This window comes from Amblyomma maculatum, chromosome 1 (assembly GCF_055883805.1).
Source record: "Amblyomma maculatum isolate TAMU_Amacu chromosome 1, ASM5588380v1, whole genome shotgun sequence".
Taxonomy (NCBI): domain Eukaryota; kingdom Metazoa; phylum Arthropoda; class Arachnida; order Ixodida; family Ixodidae; genus Amblyomma; species Amblyomma maculatum.
The window spans coordinates 465,421,353-465,433,978 of record NC_139344.1 but is presented as its reverse complement, the minus strand read 5'-3'; the positions used below and the strand labels follow the sequence as shown (position 1 = coordinate 465,433,978).

Sequence of the window (12,626 nt, the reverse complement as noted above, 5' to 3'; positions counted from 1 at the left end):
ATTGGTCGCTTCTCTATACTGCAGCAAGCCCGCAAAGCTGAGTTTAAATTTAGCATTGCCGTGCACCAGAGGCGTCGGGAAATTTTTTCCTGCTTCGCAATTTTTTATTTCATATTTTTCGTATTTTCCTTCAGGGTCAGATGCTTTACAATGGAGAGTGGACCAAAACATATAATAATGAACAAGAAATGCAGTAAAACATATCGAACGAAACTAGCACCTCCTGACTATACAATCCAAACTAAACATTACTTAATCCTGCAATGCATCAAGTCGTTATAAAAATAAGGTCTTCCTATTCATATAACGTTGCAATTTAGCCATATTATTTTAGGGGTTTCTACTTTTCTTCTGCCTGAGTCCGCTTTCTTTGTCGTTAACCAGGTTACAGAGATCAGGGTGAGCGGTCATGTTCGGGCGAACCTTTAGACCAACTTTTTTATCCTAACACGCAGGCAGCTAGCGCGCTCCTACCCTCGACCATGCGCTATCTGTTGGGTGCGCGGCCAGATCCCTCCCTCCAATCCCTAAAAACAGGCACCCTGAGCGAGACCAGGGCCGCAGAATAGCCAGGGCTCATGCCCTTCACAGACAATATAGCGAGGACCCAGAGGTGGTCTACGTGGACGCAGCAGAATGTACGTAAGGCTCCCGTATGGTCCTGTCTGTAGCCGACAATCAAGCAAAGCTGCTTACTTCCAGCTCTATAATCACCAATTCTACCACAGAGGCAGAGGAGGCAGCCATTGCGCCTGCTCTCATCCCTACATCTGCCGCAAACATTATATCTGACTCCAAATCTGTGGTTCTAAATTATGCAAATGGCTATATATACCGCACCGCTGCTCGCATATTATGCTTCTGGCAGCCCTGGTACCCCATAAGCCTCACCTGGACGCCAGCACATGCCGGCCTCCCTGGCAACAAGGAGGTTAATTCCCTAGACCGATGTATTACTTTCTGGCTAGAGGAATGGAGCATATCTACAGGCCGAGGAGCGCCTGCTCTCCTTCCGTGATATCCTCTTGTACTAACGGGACAAACGAAGGGAATATACACCCCCAGCCCCTCTCTCACCATAGCGCAGGTTGTGCACTGGCGAAGTTTGCAGACTCGAATGGCTCCCCAGGTAGCACATGCGACCGGCCCGATATTGGAAATTATTGGCGACATCTGGTCCACCAGTGGCCCAGCATTGCCAATGCTCCACCAATAATGGTACAGCCATGCAATAACATTGACCACTCTTAGACCAGTGATTTACATGTTCCCCCCATTATTGGTATTCATGGGCTATCAACGGGCAATAATGACCTTGCGTATAGGATTGCTTGCCAACATTGTATACACAATGATATATTAATGGCCAATATTACCCAGCCATCATTGCGAATCATGGCATACATTGGTCAATATTTTCCTGCCAGTATATACGGCTTGTCGATATTGAATATAGATTGGCATTCATTGGTCAATATCATACCGCCAGTAATACTGGCTTGCCAACATTGTATGCATTTTGAGTTCCAGTGGCCGATATTGGCCGAGTGGTGGCCACTAACCTATACTGAACATATCATGGCATGCATTGGTAAATATTGTCCAGCCAGTATTGACGGCTTGTTAACATCGAATATAACTTGGCATACATTGGTCAATATCCCCCTGCCAATCCTGACGGCTTCGCAACATTGTGTATATCTGCAGATAAAATGGTCGAAAATGGCATAAAATGGTAAATATTGTCCTGTCAGTATAGCTTGTTTGTCGACATTGAATATATCTTGGCATATATATGGGTAATGTTATCCCATCGGTGTTGGTGGCTTCTCAACAATGTATACTTTTTGGTTTTAGTGCCCAATATTGACCAATGAGCTTAGACGACTTGCTAGCATTGCATTTATCATGGCATATATTGGTGAATATTGCAATGCCATATTGATTGCTTGTCAGCATCGAATGTATGTTGGCATACACTGGTCAATATCCTCCCGCCCTTCATCTTGGGTTCCCAGCATTGTATATCTGCATTTACAGCGGTCGATGTTGCCTGACGAAGTGTAATGGCTTGCCAAAATACCCTACATCTTTACATAGGTTAATCAACATTCTGTTGTCATCATTGATGACTTGTCAACTCGAAATATTTACTGCCATACGATCGTCCTTATTTTACTACTAGTTGAGAGGGTTTCCCGATATTGTATCCATCATGGGTTATTTATTTATTTATTTATTTGAAAATACTGCAGCCCCTCAAGGGGCTATAGCAGGAGTGGGTACAAAAATGTGGAACAATTCCACGCATTCAAAAGTACATACAAGCATTACAAATATAAACGCTAGAAAAACAACATACAATGCTACGACTCAATTGCCGACGCAAAATCAGAGATTGATAGTGCACGAAAGTTGCCATCCAAAGAATTCCAACACTCCACAGTGCGCGGAAAAAAACTGTATTTGAAAACGTTAGTGCGGGCAAAAAAAGTTTGGATATCAAGATCGTGATGGCTCCTGGTAGCAGATGGTTTTGAAAACGAGATATGCTTACCCTCTGAAAGGCAATTAGCAGAATGAACTATGGAGTGAAGAAGTTTTAAGGACTCAGTTTTTCGGCGGGATGCAAGCGGGCTTATGTTTAGGGAAGACATCGCAGATGAGGGTGAAAAATGAAAGTCGTAGCGGCGAAAAATAAATCTTACAGCTTTACGTTGCACAGATTCTATTTGATCGATTTCACATTGCTTGTATGGATTCCAGACATTAGAAGCGTATTCAAGAATAGGGCGAATTAGAGTTTTGTACATGAGCAATTTTGCTTCTTTAGGAGCATCCCGTACTGTGTGTTGTAAGTCACCTACCTTTTTAAGAGCTTTAGCTGTGATGTAATCAGTGTGTTTTGACCATTGCATATTGTGAGAAAAAGCGACGCCAAGATATTTATATTCATGAACCCTTTGCAGTGATGCATAGTCGTAAATAGAAGGTGATAGGCGGTTGGTGAAAGACATGACAACTGTTTTGCTGAAATTGATGTTCATCTGCCACGTATTGCACCAGTCACGGAACATACCAAAAGACTCATTCAGAAGGAGGTGATCATTAACAGAGTTGATAGTGTGGTACAGTACGCAATCATCGGCGTATAGACGGATCTTAGAGGTTATACTGTCAGGTAAATCATTAATATAGAGCGAAAATAGCAAAAGGCCAAGGACAGAGCCTTGGGGAACACCTGAGGTAACATCGGCTAAAGAAGAATCGACGCAATTGAAGCGAACAGACTGGGAGCGGTGTGAGAGGAAATCGGCAATCCAATCAGCGAGTTGCGAGTTATTGAGAATTACTTTTAGTTTGCATAACAATTTAGAGTGAAGGACCGTGTCGAAAGCTTTTGAGAAATCAATGAATATAGCATCGATTTGGTCACCGGCGTCTATGCTGAGAAGAATGTCATGTGCAAATTCGGTTAACTGAGTCACTGTACTACACCCCTTACGAAACCCGTGTTGAGCTCTGGACAGAAGATTATTTGCTTCAAGAAATTCTATAATGTGTTTATAAATAATGTGCTCTAGGATCTTACATGAATGTGCAGTTAAAGAGATCGGCCTATAGTTAGAAAGCAGTTGTTTGTTGCCGGATTTATAGAGAGGGAGTACATTGGCGAGTTTCCATGAGGAAGGGACAATGCCAGTGGAAAGAGATTTTTGAAATATAATTGAGAGATATCGAGATGACCAGGGGGAATAACGTGATAGGAAGGTATTTGGGATACAGTCCGGTCCAGCGCATTTTTTTGTGTCAAGGCACAAGATAAGATTTAAAATCCCCGGAGTGCTAAACATGATATCTGAAATAGAATGATCATGATTAGGAAGACTGAAAGGTGGAATCATGTTATTATCGCGTGCAAAGACGGAATAAAAGTAGGCATTAAATGCATCAGATATTTGAACAGGGTCAGTCACAATTTCTTCATTAATAACAAATGAGGTGGAGGAAGTGTTTGAGGGTAGAACAGAGCGCCAAAATTTACGAGGGTTATCTCTTAGCAGCCCTTGGAGCTCAACGCGGAAATAGAAATCTTTAGCAGAGTGCATTTTAATTCGAAGTTCATTTTTTGCAGCTTGAAATCGAGCAACAACATCAGGGTTATTGTTACGTGCCATGCGTCTCAGCCGGGCTACACGACGTGACATCTGTAAAACATCGCGATTAATCCAAGGAAGAGTAGGATTTCTTTTCTTTGTTTTGACGGGAACAAACTGTTTAATGCACAGTCTAAGAATTTTTTCGAAATATTCAACAAGGTCATTAACGTCGCCGTCACGGCTGAGCGCGCAGAAGGCGTCGAAGCAGTCGGCTAATTTGTCGATTACGGAGTTGTCGTCTGCGTGATGGAAATGCGGAAATGACGTGAAGGAGTACTGTGGGTAACTAGAGAAGCGGGACAGGGTAAGGAGAACTGCTTCATGGTCAGAAATACCATCGACAACCGTACACTGAAACCCGGTGTCTATTAGGTTGGGGCTTAGAAAGATTAAGTCTAGCAATGAATTCAGCCTGGTGGGAAGCGTAACTATTTGAGTGAGTCCAAGAGAGAGTGAGAGATCCATCAACTCTTTTGCTAAAGAAGCGTCACGGCCAGAATAACACATCGATGGCCAGTGAATACCAGGCACGTTGAAATCACCCATGAAGATGGTGTTTGATACTGAAAGGCTATGTATGAACTGACCTGCAAAACATCAGCAGAGGTTCCGGGGGGTCGGTAAAAAGCGCCAATAATAACAGTCTGTTTTTCTAAATAAAGCTTGCACCAAATTGACTCGGTGTTGCATGGAGCAGGAAGTATAGAAAATCTAAGATAAGAACGCAGAAGTAAAGCAACACCACCTCCTTTGCCCTCATGCCTGTCAGCACGGATAGCAAGGTAACCAGGTAGGGTAAATTCAGAGTCATATATGTCAGGGTGAAGCCAGGTTTCAGTGATGCCAATAATGTGAGGGTCATGGGAGGACACAAGCGCGAGAAGATCAGGGAGTTTGTTAGAGATGCTTCTAGCATTAAGATTTAAGACAACGAGACTTGGTGGCGAGCTAGGTGAACGTCAACAGGGTAACGGAGGAAGCTCGCTAGATTCGGTAGCTTCATGACAGGGTAACGCATGAAGCTCAGAAGATTCGGTCGCATCGTGATGGGGGTCCCGTTTCAAGCTACTCGAAGCTTCATCCCATGTGTACCTGACACCATCAATGAAAGCGTGATTGTACCGAAGCTTCACTTTTGAACCACCGTCACGAAGCGAGGAAGATGCATTCCATATTTTCTTACGAAGGGCACGGACGCTCGCAGAGAAATCCTCAGTGATGTAAAAATCTTCCCCTTTGAGTTTCGATACGTTTTTCATGACAACAATCTTCTCACTGAAGTCGAGGATCCTTAGAATGACAGGTCGTGTACGTCCATCACTGGGTCTGCCGATGCGATGACAACGCTCAATGCGCGGACATTCTATGCGAAGATTTTCGGTAAATATTTTGCGGATTTTGAACAATAAACTGGTGCCATCTTCTTCAGGACTCTCATGTAGACCGTGCACAACAAGATTGTTCCGCCTTGACCGGTTTTCTAAGTCTTCATTCTTTACAACCAAGTTGAATATTGTTTTTTTTAATGAGGTAATGTCCGAACGGAGGTTAGCGCTCAAAGACTCAGAGGCTCAAGGAGTTGCAGGTGATTCCAGTGATGAAACACGAGCTTCGAGGACATCAAGACGAGCGGAAAAAGTTTTCTTAATATCTATAATGTCACTAGCGATTCGTTCTTGACCAGCAATCAGTTGCGAGAGCTTAGAAAGGACGTCTGCGACCCCTGGAGTGGAGGACAAGTCAGTATTGGAACGCGTTGCCCGCTTCCCACTAAGATGTTTAGACGAGTTAGCTGAGACTGATCGTTTACGGGGGCCTGGGTTTTGTTCAACGTCCCCGCTTTGTAGAAGGAGAGAAAAGCAAAATACAGCATTTGAACAGAAGGTAACAAAACTGTGTGGGCAGGAAAACAGCAGTAAATAACGATCATCAGATCGAACGCAGTGAGCGTTCTTTAGGTAACATACCTGCACGAAGAACATGCAACGATTAGGCATCTTGTAAAGGCTGCTGCCGTCCTGCCCACTGAAGCGGTACGCCGGTGCGGTCCGATCTATAGTCCGAGGAAGAGCTGACGTAGACCAAGGGCCGATGGTGATTGGACGGTGTAGACATGCACGTGGGAAGCCGTCAGGTGCCCAGGGGAGCACGCCAGGTATATCACCAACAAGGGTGACATGGCAGTCCGTAGCGAAGCTGATGGTCCCATCCACGTGCCGCAAGCTTGATGGTTGCGCAGGCGCTCTTGAGTCGAAGTCGCAAAAAAGCGAAACAGCAACAGCCGCGAGGATCTGCACGAAGAACATGCAACGATTAGGCATCTTGTAAAGGCTGCTGCCGTCCTGCCCACTGAAGCGGTACGCCGGTGCGGTCCGATTTATAGTCCGAGGAAGAGCTGACGTAGACCAAGGGCCGATGGTGATTGGACGGTGTAGACATGCACGTGGGAAGCCGTCAGGTGCCCAGGGGAGCACGCCAGGTATATCACCAACAAGGGTGACATGGCAGTCCGTAGCGAAGCTGATGGTCCCATCCACGTGCCGCAAGCTTGATGGTTGCGCAGGCGCTCTTGAGTCGAAGTCGCAAAAAAGCGAAACAGCAACAGCCGCGAGGATCTGCACGAAGAACATGCAACGATTAGGCATCTTGTAAAGGCTGCTGCCGTCCTGCCCACTCCAACCCATGCCCATAGTGATCGATATTTTATGGACAGCTGGGATGGCGCGCCAACATTGCACGCATCATTGTATGCATTAATTGACATGATCCTGTTATAGCTGGCTTATCTACATCGAATACCTTTTTCCAAACAGTGGTCGATGTGGCCCCGCAAGTTTTGAGGACTTTACAACAATGAATATGACTGGGTTATAGTGATCGATATTGCCCACTGAGTTTTGACGGCTGGAAAAACATTGCACATAACATGATGTGTAGGCCGGAATTGGCTTGCAGGTATTAACGATCAATTCTCAAATTGTCAGTTCAGTTCAGTCGTTCAGTCGTGTCCGACTCTTCGTGACCCTATTGACCATGTCACGCCACGCTTTCCGGTCTCTCACTATCTTCCTATCTCAAAGTGTATATCCTGATATATATTTAACGTCGCGAACAATAGCGTCGTGTCTTTCGGGATGGCTTACAAGTATGTTTTATACATCGTCAACGATATAGTAACAGTAGTAGAGAACATTTATTCAAGAAAAATGGCTCAGGCGGTAAAGGCACGGTTGGTATGTGTCCTCCCCCATTGCTCCGGTGGCTTAACCCCTGCCGGCGTAAGGCTTCATTTTCTTGACAAATCCATGCCATGAGGTAAAGGCAGAGACTCTTTAGCCAAAACATTTAGAAAGCCCGAAATGAATGATTGGGTGGCACTACGCATGCAAGCAGGGCATGCTTCGTGCAATGTTGCCATCGAGTCGGGCGCGTGGCTTATGCCGTTTACGAAGCGCTAAAAATTTCACGACTGCTGCGCTGTTCTCAACTCTGAAGAAGTTTAGTGCAGAGGTACGTGGAAAGCGCAGCAGTTACAGGCACTACCATTCCTTCTATACGTCTTCAAAGTCATACGTGAGGCCACTCATACGTCAAAATGTTAAGAATACTTGGTCGGCCTCCTCGATAAAATCGCAACAAAATAGGCGCATATTTTTTTTCAGCTGACAATGCTCGCTGCCTATATATAAAATCACAATACGGTGCAGTATATAAGCATATACACGTCTGCAATATGCAGTAGGCCAGTAAGACGTAGCACCTTCAAAACCATATATACTATATAGAATGTCAGCCCGGCCTAATTTGTTGCGATGAGGCTTTACAACCGCATCCTGAAAACTTTTGTCCATAACTGGAAATGGACACATAAACGCTTTATTTATGCGTTATTTCATTTGCGTGGTGAAAGAAAGGATCAAATTCTGGAAAAAAGGTCGAATAGATTGTGGTAGTGAAGGCAAATACTGCACCGTTTCATCATGTACGCTAGCTAATTCCTCAACGAGGCGCCATCACTGACTGTATTCCGCCGTAGGTGGTCTTGTAAGCACAGAAGGCGGGCTAGCTGCAGCATATTTTGTTTTGTAACTCACATCAGCCATAAACTTGCATCTGATTCCTATATGCCGGCGTGCTCTGCTTTGAGTCCTTCAGCAAGAGACGAATGATGAACAAACCCTTTAGTCTCTTGATGCAGCGTAGCTCACAGTCAAAATGTAGCTCCCCCCCGCATAAAAAAATGAAACCATAATTTTCTTACGTTCTCTACCTTCGCCTGGCAGAGAAAAAAATCTAGCTCTCGGAGATGTTCTTGAATGAAATGTATTTAAATTCAATAGCATTGCACGCTGCCAACTTTATACTACAAGTTGTGTACTTGCTGAGGAAGCTGTTAACTAGTTCTGACTTAACATTTCTTGGTAAAGAGTTAAAAGAGAAAATATTGAAGAAGCTTGAAACATAGAAACCTCATAATTGGAGACTGTAAATGAGTGTCAATGAACGTTTTTGTTTTACAGAAACAAAAAAAGCATGAATGCGCGCTCACCACCGAAATATTTGTTATAAAATTATTGTTGCCTGATCACGCTGCTCTTCAAGGAAATTATTTTTACCCGAAAGCTGTATAAGCGCGTGTATAACTCTCATGACCTGCCTTCGAATATTTTTGCAAAGTCGGCCTAACAGTTCAGTTCAGTTCAGTCGTTCAGTCGTGTCCGACTCTTCGTGACCCTATTGACCATGTCACGCCACGCTTTCCGGTCTCTCACTATCTTCCTAACATCACATAACTTCATCTGCAGTGCCTCGAGGATGCCATCTAACCATCGCGTTCGCTAACAACACGCGTTTAAATGCTTGTTCCTATGCACTATCGTGGGACGATTCTCCATGCATTTTAGTAATATTATCAAAACACATTGCAACCAGACCGAGGATATTTTTATCTAGAAATTACAATCGTTCGCTCTAACAGTTAAGAAAAACCGTGCCCGCTTTGCCAAAAGTAACCTGGCTACTGGGTTTCCTTTTCAAACGTGTTTGGAGCCCTTGATCTATTTCAAAAGGCAAAAATGGTCTTTACAGATAAGAGTGATGGGTTTTTGTTTCCGCACAGGTGAATAATAATTTGTCATGTCCTGTAAAACGTTTAACTACAGGGCGAAAGACCAAAAAGGGCAGCCTGGTTACTTTTGGCAAAGACGGTACGTTGTTTCTAGCAGTGTTAGACAGGCAGCTATTTGCGACGCAGCGGCGCCAGCCTTCGCCGTGGCAGCGTACGCATCCTTCGTTCCCACGCCTGAGCAGCGTCCAGTCACCCCCGGCGGAATTTCAACTTGCGGTGTTATATGCAACCATACGAACAGCGGTGCCACGCTCACACGACTGGCGCCGGCGCGCTCTCAGCCTCTCTCTCTTCGATCTTCCCTCTGCTCTGTTGCAGCGCAGGTGCACGCCTCGAGGGTTGTGTGCTGCAGCTCCGCTCGCACACGGAGAATAAACAGTAGAACCACGACATGCCTCGTCCGTTCTCGCTGAACAGTCTGCAGCTCAATGCGAGTAGCACTGACCCTTTATTTTAAATATATGTTCGTAACGGAGTAAGTTTTTGGGAGCATTTGTTGCTTTATTTGCCTCCCATGTTGCTACACTTTCCTGCAGGAGTAAAGACTCGGGATTACTAGAATGGACCTTTGAGTGCCAATTTCCTTTGGGCTGCTTCAGTTGACGCTGCATGCACGGCTGTGCTGGACGACTGGTAAGATATCCATTTTTTATAGTGTGGCGTATTAACTACCCATTAATCATTTTGTCAGTCATTGGCACCTGATAATTAAGATTAACAGAATGTGCTTATCTGCTGTTTATGTATGCCAAGAGTAAGAAAAGCTTTTGCTTCAACTCTACTGCACCGAAAAAAATGCATTCTTCATGAATTCCAATTTCAGCACACTTACTTGTACAAACTAATTTCGTAGCAGTGGCACATTTTACTGCTCATGAACAGTTTTCCCAAACTGTACTAATAAAAACAATTCTGCATAATATCGTCTCTTATTTGTGTTTTCGCTTGCAGATGTTTGTACGAATGGAAGATGGTGACATGCAAGCTGCTCGAGCATACATCGGCGAGGGCTGTTGAAAGCTGCTGTCCTTATAACCGAGAGCAAAAGGCGCAGGCTAGAGATGCTGGCCTGGCAGATGCCTGACGCTGCCTTTAATGCGGCGTCTTCCTACAACCTGGGATCTGCCGACACCTTGTCAATGGGCATAACCAGAGGTGAAGTCCTGGAAGTCAAAGAATTCTGCCTATAGTTTTTTTTTTTCACTATGTACTACATACGCACCTAATAAATATCCATGAAACAAACAATTCTGGCTTTTTTGTGTGAATGCATATATACTTTCAGGATGCTGTATATTTATTATTAGCTGCATGTAAAATACCTGCACAAAAACACTCAATCCCGTTTTTGGCGCATGATGGCCTTAGCTGCCTCTGCGTCCATCAAATAAAAAATAGTCACAAAAAACAACATTAAACAATAATGGCATTGCCTGGATGCCAATGATCCAAAGCCACTGACAGGCTTGGGTTGCCGATGTTATGCACCCGATGAACCTAGCTGGATAGCAATTATTAAAAACCAGTGAGTAAGTTTGGTTGTAAGTATTGGATAGCCAATGAGAGTGGCTGGATGTACGTTATATAGTAGCCAGTGGATATGCTTGGGTTGAAGATTTTGGGTAGCCGTTGAAAGAGGTTGCATTCCAATAAATAACCTCGTCTGCCATTGGTGGCCTATGTAGGAAAGCCAGTCTAATAGATTGGATTAAATCTTGGCCCGGGTAGCGCGCCAAGGAAATACCATTATTGGCCCCAATATTGGGGCCGGTTCACCCAATATTGGGCTGATGGCGGTCCATTGATGGTGTGCTACTTGTGTCCATACCCTACACTTCTACATGACCGATACCCAGACCAGTTTTCCTCACCATGCAGACTCTGCGGCAAACCAGGACACTTCATACACATCCTTCTTACATGCCCCACCTTTCCTCATCCCCCATCACCGAACGTCGCAGTGTCCTACTGGGAGTCTCTCATGAAGTGCACTTCAAGTCAAGAACAACGGAAGATTATCTCCAGTGCTATGAGGAGGATTGCTGTTCAAGGGCGTTTGCTTTATAAGGGCGTCTCGCACATAGTAAGGGAGCACCCAAGTGTCATGCAGTGGGCTTCGCCCCCACTGTTTGTTAAATGGCAATAAAATGTTTCTACCACCACCCAACTGATACCGTTCTTCAATTTTGTCGTCCACATGCTCTACCACCTACCAGTGTGCTGTGAACCCCTACTCCCATTTTAGAGCACAGCTCCTTGGCGCCCGTTCCTGGGTTTCGCGTCATCGTCGGCGTCGCCGTCGGCGTTGTGCATCGTAACCAGCTCCACCCCTCCCCCTCAACCCCCCAGTTCAGCCACCCTCTTCCTCCGTGGCGGCGACCGCGCGTGTTCTCCGATTGGTGCGCGCTTCTGCCGCCGCTGTTCGCCGCTGCGTGTGCCCCCCCCCCCCTCTTTCTGCGTGGCAGCGACGGTGTTCTCCGGTTACCGAAGCGCCGGCTCGTTATCAGCGGATCACGGTGCGTTCATCTCAAGCCGAAACGCAAAGGCACGTTGCCTTGACTCGCTAGCAGGGTCAAGAGCATCAGTCAGTCGCAACGTTACTTTGTTCTAGTAACGTTGGTCAGTCGCTGCTATCTGTTCGTCGCGCAACGTCGCGCAACGTACCAGTAGCTTCGCAATAAAATGTTCTCGCCTCTGGCTGTAGAAGTCGCGAGAGCCTGCCTTCTCGCTTAATATTTATTCAAGGCAATTCAAAAAGATATTGTGGTTCACATTGATAGCTCAGTGATTATGGCTCCTGCCTGCTGAGCCTGAACACGGCTGCGGAGGCTGCACTTCAATAATGGCGAAGCGGAAGGCTCCCGTGTAGGATGCGATGTTAGGGCACGGTAAAAAAACCAGCTGGTTGAAATTTCCGGAGCACTCTCGGCCTACTTCTTTGACGACGCTACTTTGGGGCACTAAACTCCATATACCTTATGAAAACTGAGTTTTATGTTTCAGCAAGAATTACTTCGCTGCTGTTTCTTTCTTTGTCATATACGACAATGCACGTGCAGGATTTAAAAATATGTATTATGTGTGACATGCAGGCGCAACGGTTTAATAGGCTCTGTAGCTGTTATATGCATAAAACCAAATAATAGCAATGCTGCAGCGTTCACAAATAAAGCACTACTAAACTTGCCTGCTATTGCCATGGCAAGTGAGATGAGCACATCAATAATTTGTTGATGTGACTGGCCCACCACCCCGCGGGTGAAAAACGCAGCCTAATTGGTGAGGTTCACAATAGCTCGCAGGAACTGGAAATATATGCCAGCCGTATGCAAGCGTAA

The 12,626-nt window shown here is 45.3% G+C and overlaps 1 protein-coding gene across 1 annotated transcript in view; it reads right to left on the bottom strand.

The window, feature by feature from the left end:
- Positions 1 to 12,626, bottom strand: part of LOC146209862 (luciferin 4-monooxygenase-like) — a 197,043-nt gene that overhangs the window by 41,848 nt on the left and 142,569 nt on the right. The window lies entirely within an intron of this gene.